Genomic DNA, 18,102 nt, shown 5'->3' with positions numbered 1-18,102 from the left:
ATTCATTGAGAATGGAAGATGCAAAAAACATCTTCAAGGACATTATCAACAATGAAGTACTCTCCTAACCAAATACCAATAGTGCCCTTGTTGAGAAAATGGTCCCTGTACCCACTTTATGCCCAAGATGCTAATACCTCACAATGGATGGACTTCTCATAACATGAACATAAAACCAAGCACAATTTAAATCAACAAGATAGTATGAAACAGTAAATGGCTTATGTGAAGTAGTGATCACAACTATGAGAGAACTATCAGTTTCCATTTAACTATTAAGCATATTCATCCAATTATTTATTGAGGACATATTCTGTGCCAGATACTTGGTATACATCAGTGAACAGTCACATATCTCTGCATTCCCACTGGGGGAGATAAATAATTATCATAAAGAATGTATATGTGGCATATTAGGAGATGCTAAGTAATAAAGAAAAATGGCAAGGTAAAGGTAAACAGGAAAGGGAAGGATTGCAATTTTAAGTAGGGTGGGCAGAGTGCACCTTATTGAGAAAGTGGTATTTGAGTAGACTAGACTTGAAGGAACTGAGGAATTAAGCCACACAATATCATCTAGAATGATGTTCCAGGCAGAACAATCAGTCAATGCAAAGGTTCCCTCAAAGAGTGCCTGGCATGTGTGAGGAAAAGCAAGCAGACAAGAGTAGTTGAAGCAAACTTAGTGAGGCAGGGAAGGGTAAGAAGAGCATAAGTTTGGGGGGTGGAAAATATGTGAAGGGGCAGGATCAGACCCGAAAGGTGATAAAAAGACTTTTATTTGGCTTTTACGGAAAGAAATGGAGACGCAATGGACAGTTTTTAGCAGGATGACATGATATGAGTTTTAAAATGCAAGAATTACGGGCGGCAGACTTGGCCCAGTGGTTAGGAACTACCACATGGGAGGTCCGCAGCTCTAACCCCGGGTCTCCTTCACCTGTGTGGAGCTGGCCCACGCGCAGTGCTGATGCGCACAAGGAGTGCCCTGCCACACAGGGGTGTCCCAGCATAGGGGAGCCCCACGCACAAGGAGTGCGCCCCGTAAGGAGAGCCGCCCAGCACGAAAGAAAGTGCAGCCTGCCCAGGAATGGTGCCGCACACACAGAGAGCTGACACAACAAGATGATGCAACAAAAAGAAACACAGATTCCCATGCCACTGACAACAACAAAAGCAGACAAAGAAGAACACACAGCAAATAGACACAGAGAACAGACAATAGGGGTGGGGGGGGAGAGAAATAAATAAAAATAAATAAATCTTTTTTAAAAATTAAAAATAAAATAAAAAGAAGAATCACTATGGATGCTAAACTGAATGAACTGTAGGGAAGCAAGGGTGGATCCAAAGCAGTAGTTCGTGTACACATGGTATACTTACCTCTTCAAACTAAAGAGCAAAAACACAGGTGTGAATGCCCCAAAGCTCTGAAGTGGAGAGAGGTTCCATTAACTGCACTACCTCAGTTCCTGGTTTCTGCTGTGCTTCACCTTAACCCTCCCCTTTGTCTTTCTTTCTGTTGTGTCACCATCTTGCTGCGTGACTCAATGGCATGGCCACTGGCTCACCACACAGGCACTCTCACCGCACAGACACTCAGCTTGCCATGCAGGCACGCTTTCTTTTTTTTTCACCAGGAGGCTCCAGGGATCGAACCTGGGTCCTCCCATACGGTAGGCGGAAGCCCTATCACTTGAGCCACATCTGCTTCCTGAACCTTAATTTTTAAAGAACATTTTAAAGCCTTTTGTGTACAGGCATACCTCATTGTATTGTGCTTTGCAAATACTGTGCTTTTCACAAATTAAACATTTGTGTTAACTCTACACTGAGCAAGTCTATCAGCACCATTTTCCCAACAGCAAAGGCTCATTTCGTGTCTATGTCACACTTTGGTAAGTCTCAAGTATTTCAAACATTTTCATTTATTATTCTATCTGTTATGGTGATCTGTGATCTGTAATCTTTGATCTCACTATTGTACCTGTTTTGGGGTGCCACAAACTATGCCCATATAAGACAGCAAAGTTAATGATAAATGTTATGTGTTCTGACTGTTCCACCAACTGGCCATTTCCCTATCTTCCTCTTCTAGGGCCTCCTTATTCCCTGAGACACAACACTGAAATTAGGCAAATTAATAACTTTACAAGAGCCTCCTAAGTGTTCAAATGAAAGGAGGAGTCGCTAGCTGCTCTCACTTCAAATCAAAAGAAATGATTAAGCTTAGCAAGGAAGGCATGTCAAAAGCTTTTGATAGAAGAAGCAGATGTGATTTAAGCTTATAGGGCCTCCACCTACCATATGGGAGGACCCAGTTTGTTTCCGAGGGCCTCTGGTGAAAAAGAAGAGAAAGCATCCCTCAACGGTGAGCAAGTGCCTGCGCAGTTAGCCAAGTGCCCATGTGGTGAGCCAGCAGTGAGCCAGTGCCCACGCAAGCGAGTCATGCAGCAAGATGATGATGCAAGAAGAGATGAAGGGAAGATTCAAGGTGAAGCACAGCAGAACCAGGAACTGAGGTGGCACAATTCACAGGGCACCTCTGTCTACATTGGAGGTCCCCAGGATTAAAGCCTGGTGTATCCTAGAGGAGAAAAACAAGAAGACAGAAACAGGGAAACGGACTTGGCCCAGTGGTTAGGAACTACCACATGGGAGGTCCGCAGCTCTAACCCCGGGTCTCCTTCACCTGTGTGGAGCTGGCCCACGCGCAGTGCTGATGCGCACAAGCAGTGCCCTGCCACACAGGGGTGTCCCAGCATAGGGGAGCCCCACGCACAAGGAGTGCGCCCCGTAAGGAGAGCCGCCCAGCGCGAAAGAAAGTGCAGCCTGCCCAGGAATGGCGCCGCCCACACTTACCATGCCGCTGACGACAACAGAAGCGGACAAAGAACAAGACGCAGCAAATAGACACAGAGAACAGACAACGGGGGGGGCGGGGGGGGGGGATATTAAATAAATAAATCTTTAAGGGGAAAAAAAAAAGAAGACAGAAAGAGATACAAAAGATCACACAGCAAATGGACACAGACAGCAAAGACAGCAAAAACAGCAGGGCGGGGGAGGGGGAGGGAAAAAAAGTAAATTATAACAAAAAAGAAAAGGCTTTCATAGGCTGAAAGCTAGGCGTCTTATACCAAACAATTAGCCAAGTTGTGAATGCAAAGGAAAAGTTCCTGAAGGAAATTAAAAGTGCTACTCCAGGGAAGCAGATGTGGCTCAAGCAACTGGGCTCCTACCTACCACATGGGAGGTCACTGGTTCAGATCCCACTGCCTCCTAAAAAAAGATGGTGAGCTGGCATGACCGGCAGGAGCAGCAAGCTGACACAGCAAGAGACACAAGAAGAAAATAATATAATGGGAGACACAACAAAGCAGGGAGCAGAGGTTCCTGGTGCCTCCTAAAGAAGACAGTGAGCTGATACGACAGGCAGGTACTGCAAGACAACACAACAGAGACATGGGGAGAAAAAACAGAATGAGACACACAACAAAGCAGGGAGTAGAGGGGGCTCAAGTGATCAGACCCTCCCTCCAACACTGGAGGTCCCAGGTTCAGCTCCCAGTGCCTCCTACAAAAACAAGGAAGACACACGGACTCAGCAAGTGAAATACAAGGAGGTGGAGAGAAATAAAAAATTAAATTAAAAATAAAAGTGCTACTCCAGTAAACACACAAATGATAAAGCAAAACAGCCTTATTGCTAATATGGAAAAAATTTTAGTGGTCTGGATAGAAAATCAAACCAGCCACAATATTCTCTTAAATCAAAGCCTAATCTGGAGCAAGGCCCTAACTCTCTTCAATTACATAACGGCTGAACGAGGTGAAGAATGTGCAGAAGAAAAGTTTGAAGCTAGCAGAGATAGGTTCATGAAATTTAGCCATCTTCATCTGTGCAAGGTGAAGCAGCAAGTGCTGATGTAGAAGCTGCAGCAAGTTATCCAGAAGTTCTAGCTAAGATGACTGATAAAGGTGGTTACACTAAACAACAGATGTTCAATGTAGACGGAATAGCCGTCTATTGGAAGATGATGCCATCTAGGATTTTCATTGCTAGAGGAAAGCCAATGTGTTGCTTCAAAGAACAGGCTGACTCTCTTACTGGGGGCTAATGCAGCCGGTGATTTTAAGTGGAAGCTAATATTCATTAACCATTCTGAAAACCCTTAGGAATTATGCTAAATCTATTCCGTCTGTGCTCTACAAATATAAGAAAAACTAGATGACAGCACATCTGTTTATAAAATGGTTTAACAAATACGTTAAACCCACTGCTGATAACTACTGCTAAGAAAAAAATTATTCCTTTCAAAATATTCCTGCTCATTGACAATACAACTGGTCACCCAAGATCTCTGATTGGAGATGGACAACAAGATGAGTGCTGTTTCCATACCAGTAATACGACATTCATTCTAAAGGCATTGGATCAAGGGGTTATTTTTGACTTTCAAGTGTGATGACTGAAGAAATACATTTCATAAGGCTATACATGCCACCAACAGCAATTCCTCTAATGGATCTAGGCAAAGTAAACTGAAAACCTTCTAGAAAGGATTCACCATTCTAGAAACCATTAAGAACATGGGTAATTATTGGGAGAAGGTTAAAATTTCAACATTAACAAAGTTTTAAAGTTGATTCCAACCCTGTCAGGTGATTTTGAGGGGTTCAAGATTTCAGTGGAGGAAGTAATTGCAGATGTGCTGGAAATAGCAAGAGAAGGAGAATTAGAAAGTGGACCCTGAAGATGTGACTGAATTGCTGCAATCTCATGATAAAACTTAAATGGATAAAGAATTGCTTCTTACAGATGAGGAAAGTGGTTTCTTGAGATGGAAACTACTCCTGGTGAAGATGTTGTGAACACTGGTGGACTGACAACGAAGAATTTAGAATATTACATAAACATATTTGATAAGGCAGCAGGCAGGATTTGACATAAGAAAAGAAATTTAAAGAAAGAAGTTCTGTGGGTAAAATGCTATCAAATAGCATCACATGCTACAGAGAAATCTTTCATGAAAGGAAAAGTCAAGTCATGTGGCCAACTTCAACGCTAATTTTAAGAAACTGTCACAGCCACCCTAACCTTCAGCAACTAACACCCAGATCAGTCAGCAGCAATCAACATTGTGGCAAAACTCCACCAACAAAAAGATAACGCAGTGAAGGCTCAGAAGATGGCTAGCCTTTTTTAACAAGAGTATATTTAATTAAGGTATGTACATTAATTTTTTAGACATAATGCTACTGTATACTTAATAGACCATAGTATAGTATAAACATAACTTTTATATGTACTGGGAAACAAAAAGTTCATGTGACTTGCTCTATTGAAGTGGTCCAGAACCAAACCCACAGTATCTCAGAAGTATGTCTGTTTTTCAACAAGAACTTATCCAACCTTATACATCAACACAATTCAAAATACTGTGTTAGCAGTTGTTAGCAAATAAATCCCTTATTTTTAAAGACTGAGACCATGAAGAGAGCCAAAAAAACATGCTTACTCCAAACTCAGAAAAGAACCAAGTTTCAGGGAAGCGGATTTGGCTCAACAGACAGAGCATCCACCTACCACATGGGAGGTCCAGGATTCAAACCCAGGGCCTCCTGGCCCGTGTGGTGAGCTGGCCCACGCACAGTGCTGATGTCCACATGGAGTGCCGTGCCACACAGGGGTGTCCCCCGCGTAGCAGAGGCCCACACTCAAGGAGTGCACCCCATAAGGAAAGCCGCCCCACACGAGAAAAGTGCAGCCGGCCCAGGAGTGGCACCGCACATGATGAGCTGACACAGCAAGATGACACAACAAAAAGAGACAGATTCCCAGTGCCACTGACAAGAGTACAAGCAGACACAGAAGAACACAGAGCAAATGGACAAAGAGAACAGACAACTGGGGGCGGGGGGGGGAGAGGAGAGAAATAAAAAATAAGTCTTTAAAAAAAAAAAAAAGAACCAAGTTTCAGATCTGGACTTGACTATTCTAAAATACCTTTCCAGTAACTTTTTAAAAGCCATGAGGTATATATATTCATAGGGCTAAGAGATAAAAACAGTGACTATCCTTCTTGAAGTTATGTCTTTTATTTAAAAAAACAGAACTAAGCCAAAAGAAAATCCAACTCAAATATCTGTACTCTTCAATTTATAGTACTGGAGAATTTCTTTAAATGCTAAGTCCTCAGGAAGCCTCAGCAGAGCTACAAGTTTATTACACTGATGTTAAGGAATGAACACTCACATTAATTTTAACAGAAAAGACTGTTTCCTTGTCACACTAGTTTCACATTTTCATACCAAAGAAATGAAAAACTGCAATTTTGTGTCTTGTCCTCCAAAAACACTGCTGGGGGGGTTGTGGAACCAACATTTAAAAGTTTAAGGGAAGCAGACTGTGGCTCAAATGATAGAGTGTCCATCTACCATATGGAGGGTCCAGGGTTCGATCCCCAGGGCCTCCTGTCCCATGTGGTAAGTTGGCCCATGAGCAGTGCTGCTGCGTACAAGGAGTGCCATGCCACAAAGAGGCATCCCTGCGTAGGGGTGCCCCAGATGCAAGATGTGCGCCCCACAAGGAGAGCCACCCCGCACACAAAAAGTGCAGCCCACCCAGGAGTGGAGCCACAGAGAGCTGATGCAGCAAGATGATGCAACAAAAAAGAGACACAGATTCCCAGTGCCGCCGAATAATGCAAGTGGGCACAGAAGAACACACAGCAAATAGACACAGAGAGCAGACAATGGAGCGGTGGAAGGGGAGAGAAATAAATAAAATAAATCTTTTAAAACAAAAAAAGTTTAATTACACAGAATTATTAATAGATGATAATGATGTTTAAAATTCAATCTATTAAACGAAAGTAAATTACTGAACTATAAGATGAAACTCCAAGGATTTTAGTTGCAAAATGACAAACTTTCTGTCTTTCAAAAGACAAGTAGAGGGAAACGGACTTGGCCCAGTGGTTAGGGCGTCCGTCTACCACATGGGAGGTCCGCGGTTCAAACCCCGGGCCTCCTTGACCCGTGTGCAGCTGGCCCATGCGCAGTGCTGATGTGCGCAAGGAGTGCCGTGCCACGTAGGGGTTTCCCCCGCTTAGGGGAGCCCCACGCGCAAGGAGTGTGCCCGGAAGGAGAGCCGCCCAGCGCGAAAAAAGTGCAGCCTGCCCAGGAATGGAGCCACCCACACTTCCCGTGCCGCTGACGACAAGAGAAGCGGACAAAGAAACAAGACGCAGCAAATAGACACAGAGAACAGACAACCGGGGGAGGGGGGGAATTAAATAAATAAATAAATCTTTAAAAAAAAAAAAAAAAGACAAGTAGATGGGGAAGCAGATGTGGCTCAAGCAGCTGGGAAACACCTACAAGATGGGAGGTCCAGGGTTCAGTTCCCAGTGCCTCCTAAAGAAGACAAGCAAAGACAGCGAGCTGACACAATGGACTAGTGTGAACAGTTGACACAACTATATGACTCAGTGAAGAATAACCATGAGGAAACATAATGAGACATAACAAACTGGAGCAGAGAGGGCTCAAGCTATTGGGTGCCTCCCTCGCACCTGGGAGGTCCCAGGTTCCGTTCCCAGTGTCTCCTAAAAAGATGAGCAGAGAGCGAGCACAAAACAATTGAGAGGGGAAAAAGTAAATAAAATACAACTTGAAAAAAAAAAAGACAACTAGATGGAAAGCAGATGTGGCTCAGGCAATTGGGCTCCTGCCTACCACATGGGATGTCCCTAGTTCGGTTCCCGGTGCCTCCTAAAGACAACAAGCTGCCGTGATGGGAAGGTGCAGCAAGCTGGCGCAACAAGAATCACAAGGAAAACATAATGTGATACAACAAAGCAGGAACAGAGGTGGCTCAATTAAGTGCCTCCCTCCCACATCCCAGGTCCCAGATTCAGTTCCCAGTGCCTCCTAAGGAAATAAGGAAGACAAACTCACAGCAAGTGCAGACAATGAGTGGGTGGGGAGATTTAAAAAAATAAATCTTAGAGGAAAAAAAAAAAGACAACTGGAAACGAGCAGGTGAAGCTTAGTGGTTGACTGCCTGATTTGCATGTAAGAAGTCTCAAGTTCAACTGCCAAAACCTCCTTAAAGAATAGAGAGGATGTAGTTTAAGTGGTTGAGCACCAGCTTCCCATGTACCTCCTAAAAACAAACAACGACAAAAAAGAAAAAACCAAGTCTTACTGGGGGCAGATGTACTCAGTGGCTAAGTGCCTACTTCCCATGTACAAGGTCCTGGGTTCAATCCCTAGTACTTCCTTTAAAAAAAAAAAAAGAAAGGAAAGAATGAAAACAGCCCAAATGTTTCAGTGTGGAGATAAGTGGATAGGGATACAGCTGGGGCAGGATGAGTAATGAGCTGGTGATAGTTGTTGATGACCGGACAATGAGGTTATTATGTGCTGTCTACTTTTGTATTTGTTCAAAATTCTCCAGTAAAAGGCAAAATATAATCAATATTTCTACAACTAAATAAATTTCATTCTGAATTTTTAAAATTAAAGAAAAAAGACAACTGGAAAAAGGAAAAATAACCCAAATGTCCATCTATGAAAGGATAAAGAATTTGTGGTATATACATTCAATGGATTATTCTTTGCAAAGCAAAGAAGTGGGAGCACATGTGATTCAAGTGGCTGAGCACCAGTTTCCCACATGGGAGGTCCCAGGTTTGGTCCCCAGGGCCTCCTAAAAACAGAAACAAGCAAACAAATAAACAAACAAAAAAAACAACTCAGGGGAGCCTACATTGCTTAGTGGTTGAGTGCCGGCTTTCCACACAAGGTCCAGGGTTCAATCCCCAGACCCGGTATACCTTTACAAAAAAAAAAGGGGGGGGGGTGGTGGGGGAATGAAGTACTGACACATGCTACAAACATGGATGAACCTTGAAAATACTGTGCTAAGCCAAACACAAAAGAGCTTATATTGTATGATTCTACTTATACAAAATATTCAGAATAGTTATATCCATAGAGACAGAGAATGTTGGTTGCCAGGGACTGAGGAGAGGGCAAAATGGGGGAAAACTGCTAAAAAAGATAGGGGTTTTACTTTGGAGGGAATGGACATGTCTTCGAACTGACAAAGGTGGTAGTTACACAACACTGTTGAATGTACTAAATGCCACTGAACTGCTTACTTTAAAATGGTTAATTTTATGTTATGTGAATTTGACCTCAATAAATTATTTTTAAAAAAATGAAACGGGTTGATCACACAGTTTATTTAAAAAGAGAGAATAATCTACCAAATTCATATATCTTTCCTTTCCTTGTACTGGACTCTAGTAATGTTAATACTTGTTCAAATAGTACGGAAAAACAGAACATTACAAGGATAGCCTGATCTAGTCTCTGCTTTGCCACTAGCTGATCTTAAATGAAGGAAATCACCTCACTTTCTTGGGCTTCAATTTCCTGTGTGACCAACTTTTAAAGTTTAATCATAAAAGATGTCAAACAGAATTCTAAATATATAGCACCAAAATGATAGTTCATCTGCTAAAAGAACAAACCAAAGTGTACTATTTTCCAAGAATGCCAAGCTCTATATATCTACCCAACTGTAGCAAATAAAGTGTTATTCAATTACAATTCAGGGCAATGTGAATTTATGTTTGAGGAAAGGGGAAACTCCTTGCCCCCTATCATATGAGACAGAAAACTTAGAAAGCAGTATATGGTACAGCTAAGTGGAACTTCCGAAGTAGTCTTTAGGAGGCTGAAAGGAATGTGAGAAATTAATTAGCTTAGAATGACCAGGGAAAAGATTTACAGACAGAACATTTGAGTTTGGAATGATGGATAAAGTTTGAGTAGACAGAGATGAGGAGGACATTTCAGATAAAAGGGTCAAAAATGTATTTGGGAGTACTTTGCAGCAATCTTTTGGCTACAACTGAAGACAGTAATGTGGTGTTTGAAGGACTTTTGACAAAGAAATTATATTTTCAAAACAGTGATTTAGGAAGCAAATTGGCAGTGATTTAAAGAATTAACAAGATTCCTAGAATATTTTACAATTAGAATATATTCACATATTATTTAGGTAATAAAACGAATAAATAAATGGAGAGAAGATACTAAAAATAGAAAGTTACTGTACAAAAGATAAGGGATCTGAAAATTAGACAAGGGATGACTATTCTTATGATGGGTCTACATAAAATTTTTAAAGTTATACTGCATTTCAAAACTAAGAACTGATTTAACTATCTGAAAGGGAAAATATTGAAGTACTTAATATGAAGCTTAAAAACATTATGATGGTGTCTTTTAAAATATACTTTCAACCCACTTTATATTTAAAATAATTAATCCAACATCACAAAATAACTCTCCTGCAGATAGTTTAATTTCTCATTCAACATCTTAGCAATTTCCTTCCAACGACTCTAAGAAAATGAAACAAGACATACTATCCTGGAGCTTTCCAGCCATTAAGAGCAGAGCTGCATTTCTTAAATCTTCACTCTACACTCTCAAAGGCAGCACTTCCTTCAAATCTCAGTGCCTGCGTCCAGATTAAGTCTATCCCTCTAATGAGACTTCTCAAAAGAGACTTTTCAAGGAACAATTAAAATGTTTTATTGGTTTGCTACTCTTGCAAATTTATGACTGAAAAGTATATTAAAATAAACGATTGTGTACATACGGTGCAAAATTCTTTAATTTTAGCTTTGAAACATGCTGCTGGAAAACTGTGAGCAAATGGGAAAAAATTACCAGTTTTCTATAAATAAAAACTTAAATAAGATTCAGTGGGTTGTCATTTTGAAACTTCCCAGCAGGAAGTTCAGTTTGGTCAGAGGCTGTTTAAGAACTGCTTCAGACAGTATTTTTCTGTGACTTAAAAGTCAGTTTTGTTCTTTCATAAAATAATATACCAAATTCTTAAGATACTGCATTTCAAAATGGAAGACTACTATTTTTGTTAATTTAAGAAGTATAACAAATACTGTATGAAAAAAATCTGCATCTTAAAATATCTGACAGCATTCAATTAGAGTTACTGTGGTCCCATTCCCTTCTATGGTGGCACTGAGTGCCAAAGATTTTTTACCTCACAGAGTGATTTAAATAAAGAATCAAGTTCATAAATTAAGCTCGTTAAAAAGAAAGCTTCTCATAACTGGATCAAAACACCAAAAACATACCTGGAAAAAGCAACATGCAAGGAAAATTTGAGATTAGTCTTTAAAACATGTTTTGAAGACAGCTTTGTTTTTAACGACTTAATGCGAAGGCAAGAAGATATCACAGTACAAGTTAAGGAAACCAGGATTTAAACCTCCAGTAGAAATTTAGAGAACAGAAAGAAACTAGGCCAGGGATCCATCCAAGTGAGTTAGGAACCAGGAAGAACATTTCGGTTCTGTTACACCATGACACAAAACCTTGCCTTAAAACTTCTAAGATTACAGTCTTAGGTAAGGGTAAATATTTTCAGTTACAGTGTAATGGTCAAGTCTTTGTTCCTTGATTCTAGACTTGCTGAGTTTCCACTGATGGCTCAGTCACTCACACTTATTGAAATGAGACCAACTTTCCAAACAAGTTTTATCCACATGCTACCATTTCAAAGCATAGCTAGGTGCCTAAAACTTTATGTATCATCAACCCACTTCCCCCTTAGACAAGGTAACAATTTGCCATGTCCTAAAACATGATTACTTAAACTGTTACCATATATCTTATTGATATCTAAAATACTACACCTCCTATCTTTGGAAGGGTAGCAATCTCAACTAGGGTCACAAATCACTAAAGTATTCAATTCAAATACTTCAATAAAAACAAGTTTGTTCCTAATCTGTGTGACATACTTCCAAATTTTTCCTGCCCTATCCTTATTTTTTCACCCATCTATCACTATTCCTATCAAAGAGCCTGTCCGTGAGGGAGCTGTTCAGATTTTTTTCGAAAAATACTCGAATACATTCAATTATTGATTGTTTAATAAAATTTAAAAAAAACTCCCAAGTACTCACATACAATTGAATTATAAAGGAACAGGCAGGGAGATTAAAACAGACTTTGACTGGGTGACTACAGGGGCAATAATTTACTTATTAATAAAGTTTACTTTAAACGTTTTCAAACACGCACAGATTATCAAACAGTTGTGTGTGTTTTAACCAATAAAACTTATTCTTCGTGGAAGTAATATCTGTGTGAGGGCAGCTGAGAGAATTCTGCAGAGGTATCATTTGGGTGTTTGGTCTTAAGTAACCCCTGAAAGATCTGTAGCAACTCTCTCACCAGCTCTGAGGCCTACAAGTGTTCGCTCACTAGGAGGACTCCCAACGGATGGGGAGAACCGCCACCATCGCAGACACCGGGCGTGTAAGTGGAGGTCGATCTCCGCTAAAGTGTGGAGCGCACCGGCGCGCAAGTGGAACAAAACCTGCGGCCAGAAGTAATAAGGAAGTGCTCGCTCCCGCCCGCCCCTCCCACCCGCAGCCACCCGAAACCCTGGGGTCTGACAACGTGCTGGGGAGTAAGGGAAGACAAGTAGCTCCTGAAAAACTCGCAGCTAGCAACAACTCCAAACACGGACCCGCTGCCCGAGAAGCTAGGCCTCCGGGGGTCGATGCCCACTGCACCCATCGGAAAGCTCCGAGAGAACAGAGCAGTTAAGGGAGGTTGGTGGAGTCTGAGGAGGGCGCAGCCCGCGCGAAGCGAGGCCCAAGCGGCCCGAATTGCCGCCACCACCATCGCCCTCAGAACCTCCAGGCCCGGGCCGGCGACCACCCCGGGTCTCTCCCCGCGCTCCGCCGTCCCCTTCCCGGAGCCTTCGCCCTGGCCGCCTCTCTTCAGGATCCGAAGCTCCCGCGAACCGTGAGGAGAGCCGCCCTCTCTCGCCTAGCCAATTTCCCGTCCCGGCTGCCCCTCACTCCCCGGAGCTTCGGGAAACGCTTCCAATGGCCCCGGGACCACCCCCCGTTTCTTCCCCCACCGGTTCTCGCGTTCCGTAGCTGACACGGCACGCCTACTGCAGCCCCTGACTCAAGTCCACCTCACCTCAGGCGGCTCCGGCGGCGCTGGACACAGGAAACTCCTGGGTCCCCCACTCCGGCTTTCCTCGACCCCGCTTCGGTTAACTCCGCTTGTTTCTCTACAAAATGGCGCCGGAGGTCGCGCGCTCACGTCGCGGCCTTTCCCCTCCCCGTTCTCACTTCATCATTCGCTGCCCGCCCGAGGAGGGATGGCCTCAGCATCAGCCAATGACCGTACCCCGCCCGTGGCGCCCGCCCAATCACCGACAGGTGCCCGCGGATTTAAACCAATCAAGCACCATCGCTTGCAGAAGTCAAGGAAGAAACCAGGCTCCTACTAGCAACTACCAATCCGGACTCCTACTTCGCGGGCTTTGACCAATTGCCGCTCACCAGCCCCTAGGGACTCGAGTCGGAGCTCTTAGCGCCTGCGCTCGAGGCAAAGACCAATGAGAAAAGGCAAGTAACTTCGATTCAGGGCTCCACAGACTTCCCACCTGCCCTCGAGGTCTTCGGCCAATGGGAGCTTCGCATTGCTTTTGAGAAACAGTAAACTGAAGGTAGCCCACAGACGCTCGCCACTCTGCGCGGTAACAATTTGGGATTCAGAGTGAAACAGCGTTCCCCCACTTCCTTTCCTCTTTCTTAACGTCACGGTCTGGAAGACTACGTACAGGGCTTTCAAGCCTAAACATTCCCCTCCCATCCCGCCCCTTTCCTTAGAGTGGAGTAAAGTGAGGACCGACCACTACCAGGAAACAAGCTAGATTAGGTCTAGTGTGGTGGTGCTTTGCATCCTGGGATATGTAGTCCCCCTAGCCCCAATTCCAGACGCAAATCTAACACGTCTTCATCCGTCACTGGCAGCGCCCTGGAAGAAGCAGTGCATGCTTGGTAGTGTAGTCTCCCAGGACCTCCACCTAAGTTGCCTCACTTTCGTCAAAGGACCTAGTTTTAGGGAGCTTTATGGAGAGGTAGGAAGCCCAGGTTCTCTTCCTGGCTTAAGCCCTAGAACCGGTATCCGAAAGACTACCTCTGTCCTTTCTCTGGGGAGAAAAAGGCAGATAGATACATCTTTTGCTTCTGGTAGTGAAAATTAACAAAATCTCTACAGATGGTATTTTGGCTGAATTTATCAAAACTGAAAATGCACAGATCCACTGACCCAGTAATTAACTCAATGTCTAGAGGTTTATTCCACAGATGTATTAATGTGCACAAAGGTGATTCACTGAAGCACTGCTTTTAAAGAGCAAAAGATGGAAATAATGGAGAACTGCTAAATAAATGTGTGGTACTGTCTTGTAATGGAATACAATGAAGTTGTTAGAAAGAAAGGTAAGTTCATATGTACTGATATGGAATGATCTCCACGATTTTATTATTTTTAAAATGTTTAAGTTCAGAATGGGGGAAAAGGGTAGTAAAATCAGTATGTTACTATTTGTGTGGAAGAAAATAACTATATCCCTGTATTTACCTAGAACTGAACGTATTAAAACGTTTGGAAAACTACACCACCCAAATTGGTAACAATGTTATCCCTGGGATAATGAGGAAGGGTAAAAAAATACATACATATCCTTTATGTATGTATTTAAACTTTTTACAAAGAAAATGTATTCATGTTTTGTTTGTGTGATTTAAAATAATTTCAAAAGAGATAGAAATTGAGACTCAGAGGTCAGGTCTCCAACCTAAGTAGACGAAATAAAGATAAGTTGAGATAAAACTGAGTTGCTTTTCCCCACTTCAGCCTGTCTTTGACAGGAAATGATTTGCTCCTTTAAATTTTGGCTGTCCAGGCCCTTGAGCCACTGCCAGCCCCTCCCCCAGAGCTGCACCAAAGCCACTCTTAGGGTTTAATCCTCCACAGGTGCACTGTGAACTCAGCCATAGTACCTACAGAATTTACACCATAGGCTGGAGATTAAAGCCCATCAATTATATGTCAAGAATTATGGATGACTTCTATCCTCACTAGAAAGCAGGAAGCCTCAGAATGTTTATGAATGGAAAGGTATAGTAAAGATCACCTGATACACCTCAGTTTACTGAAAGGCAGACTTGGAAATCATGCCCAGGCAAACTATTTTACTAGAGACCTTCACAAATGATTCCCTGAATCACGGTATAACTCAGCAATTATGTGACCTGAGGTTCAAAAGTATTCAGAAACAACATATTTCAGCCAGCTGTTAATTACTGCCCTGGCATCTTCCTCACCCCACCTTCTCCTCCTAGTCCTTCACTCTCCAATTAACTATGCATGCAAGGCCCTGGAAGAACTTTAAGAAATCTTTCAGTATTTCCCAAAATAGCATGGAAAGGAATTGTAAGTACTGGGAAACACCTGATTTAATTGGGTTAGGGGTAGAGACAACAAAAATACCTAGAAGCAAAGACTTGCTTTGAGATCTGTGCAAACTATGATATGAAATGTTTGGAGTTGCTTGGAAAAGTGTTAAACAGAAATACATTTACCGCTGTTCCTATTATGTCCTGTTCCTATTAGTAGTCACTTTTTTTTTTCAGATGATGCAGTAACTGTATCTTACAGGAGTTCAAACAATGACTACCTAAAGATTCCTATCCTGTCCAAAGCAGCCTGTTGACAGCCTAACCCTAAATTCTGGTCTCCTTCCAGCCCATCACCACAACCTAGCTACCAACATTCTGACCCCCTGAGCATCCAGGCTTTGGCTGGCCTTTGGTGGGCTTGATCTGAGGAGGAGGGAGACCATGGGGGCATACTGCAAAAAGCCCACTGCAAAATTCAGAAACCCAAGTCCTCTCTCTACTTGACTATGGCACTGACTTGCTGTATAACCTTGGGAAACACTTCCCCTGGGCCTCTTTATTGTTGAGAATATTAGACAAGCATTGAGTGGCTCCCAAATCATGAGCTGTGGACACCTAGGAAGCCAAAGTCTCATTGCCCATTGCCCGGGACCTGAAATTCATGTGTGAATGTTTTGTTTTGTTTTGTTTTCTTCCTTGTTTTTGTTTTTTTTTTAACTCAGCCAACATTCTAAAAGCACACCTATTGTTTTTAGAGTTGAAAGTATTATTATCCTCTGGCCACATACTAAATACTTTACAAGCTTTATTTCATCCAAGCCTCATTACCCTGTGAAGTGGGAATTGTGTTACCCTATTTTATGGATGATAAATTGAGACTTAAAGAGATTGAGCCACTTGCCCAAAGTCAAATACCTAGTCAAAGGCAGAACAGGGTTGGAACCCAAGCTCAGCCACATCTTGGCCGCTATACTTGCAATGGTTAAGTTCATGTATCAACTTGGCTAGGTTATGGTGTCTCATTGGTTGGGCAAGCAAGCCTAGATTGATACTGTGAGGGTATGTGTGGATTTAAATCCTTAGGCTGATTACATCTACAGTCAATTAAGAAGACTGTCAATTAAGTCAATTAAGAAGTCCCATCCAATTAGTTGAAGGCCTTTAACTAATGATTTCAGCAGTCAGAGAGTCAGAGAGAATTTCTATCTCTACTTCATCCAGCCAGCTTCTCTTCGGGAACTCATGGAAACCTTCATTGGACCTCCTATCTTGCAGCCTGCTGTATGGAATTTAGACTTGCCAATCCCCACAGTTATATGAGCCAAGTTCTCTAATAATTCTCATTTTATATATATATATATGTATGTATGTATATATATGTGTGTGTATATATATCCTGTTGGTTCTGTTTCCCTGGAGAACCCTAACACAGTCCTCTAAGTAGTTCTGATTAGAAACCCCTCCTGATTATACGGTCACAACTGTAATTTTCAGTGGCCCATTGATGACCATATATTTTCCAAACCAAAAAATTAGGTGCACAGTCTGACAGAGTATCATAAGATTCTGAAAATACTGCTATGTGGCTGATATTTGCCGGATGAGTTTACATTTGAATTCTTAGATTCACGCCATAACAGGCAATTTGGTCTCAAGTCTATGTTGGAAGCTCTGGCTTTTTTTTTTTTAAGTTTATTTCTTTCTGCCTCTTTTCATGAGAGAACAAGGAAAGAGATAGGGAGGAAAAGGGGAAGGCCACACAGCAGCTCCTGTGGCTCATGGTTAGTTTAAGGTTATTTGAAAATGGATAATTGCAAAAAGGTTAGCAGTTCTGTGAAATGTTCCTGGGCTCTGGAGAGATGGGCAGACCTGAAACTACTCGTGACAAAATTTAGTTCCAGACAGGGTCTGCAACTCTGCTTCAATATATCTGTGTCCTCCCTTACTGCAAACCTGATATAAGAAGTGATTGCCAGAAGCCTGGACCACCCACCCATGGGAGGGGTCTGTCATCTTTCCAACCTGGGTGCTCCTGCCTTGGCAGATGGTTGTCATTTGTATTACAGACACTTCTCTGGGTACTATCTCAGCCCCCAACTCACAACTAACATCTTTTTTTTTTTAAGATTTATTTATTTTTATTGATTTCTTCCCCCACCCCACCCCACCCCCGTTGTTTGCACTTGCTGTGTCTGTTCATCTTCCAGGTGCCTAATTGCTTGAGCCACCTCCGTTCCCTGCTTTATTGAGTCTCTTGTTGCATCATCTTGTTGTGTCAGCTTGCCACTCCTGCCCGTTGTGCTAGCTCACTGTCTTCTTTAGGAGGCACCAGGAACCAAACCAGGGACTCCCATGTTGTAGGCGGGAACTCAGTCACTTGAACCACATCTGCTTTGTCACACTTAACATCTGTAACACTCTGCCATCATGACAGAGGTAAACTCATGACATATCCTGAACCAGAGGTGGCACCACTGGGGAGTAAGGGAGAGAATAGGTTGAAGATTGTCCTTCAAACTCCTCTTTTGTCACTCTGCATCTCCCTCTCTAGGTTATAAATCAATCATACATTTCAGTCTCTTCCATGTATAGAGTCTTAGAAGTTTGAGAAAAAGGAGCCTCTGCCTTTAAGATGTTTATAATTTCTCTTTGGAAGAGAAAAAGACAGACCAAGCAGTATTAGCCAGCAATTCAAGGCTGTCTGTTACCTATAGAATAAATAGGTCAAAATCCCCATGTTGAGCAGCGCACTTGGCCCAGTGGTTAGGGT

At 42.5% G+C, this 18,102-nt stretch overlaps 1 protein-coding gene across 4 annotated transcripts in view; it reads right to left on the bottom strand.

Moving 5' to 3' along the window:
- CNOT1 (CCR4-NOT transcription complex subunit 1) overlaps positions 1-13,214 on the bottom strand; it is a 135,957-nt gene extending 122,743 nt beyond the window's left edge. The window contains exon 1 of one of the 4 annotated variants that reach the window (XM_058279908.1): positions 13,057-13,214. The gene's annotated coding sequence lies outside the window, so the exon portion shown is untranslated. The remainder of the gene's footprint in view (positions 1-13,056) is intronic. The other 3 variants (XM_058279909.2, XM_058279907.2, XM_058279906.2) reach the window with 3 other exon arrangements.
- Between the last annotated feature and the right edge of the window lie 4,888 nt (positions 13,215-18,102).

Source organism: Dasypus novemcinctus, chromosome 18 (genome assembly GCF_030445035.2).
Source record: "Dasypus novemcinctus isolate mDasNov1 chromosome 18, mDasNov1.1.hap2, whole genome shotgun sequence".
NCBI lineage: Eukaryota > Metazoa > Chordata > Mammalia > Cingulata > Dasypodidae > Dasypus > Dasypus novemcinctus.
This window is presented reverse-complemented; position numbering and strand designations above follow the sequence as displayed.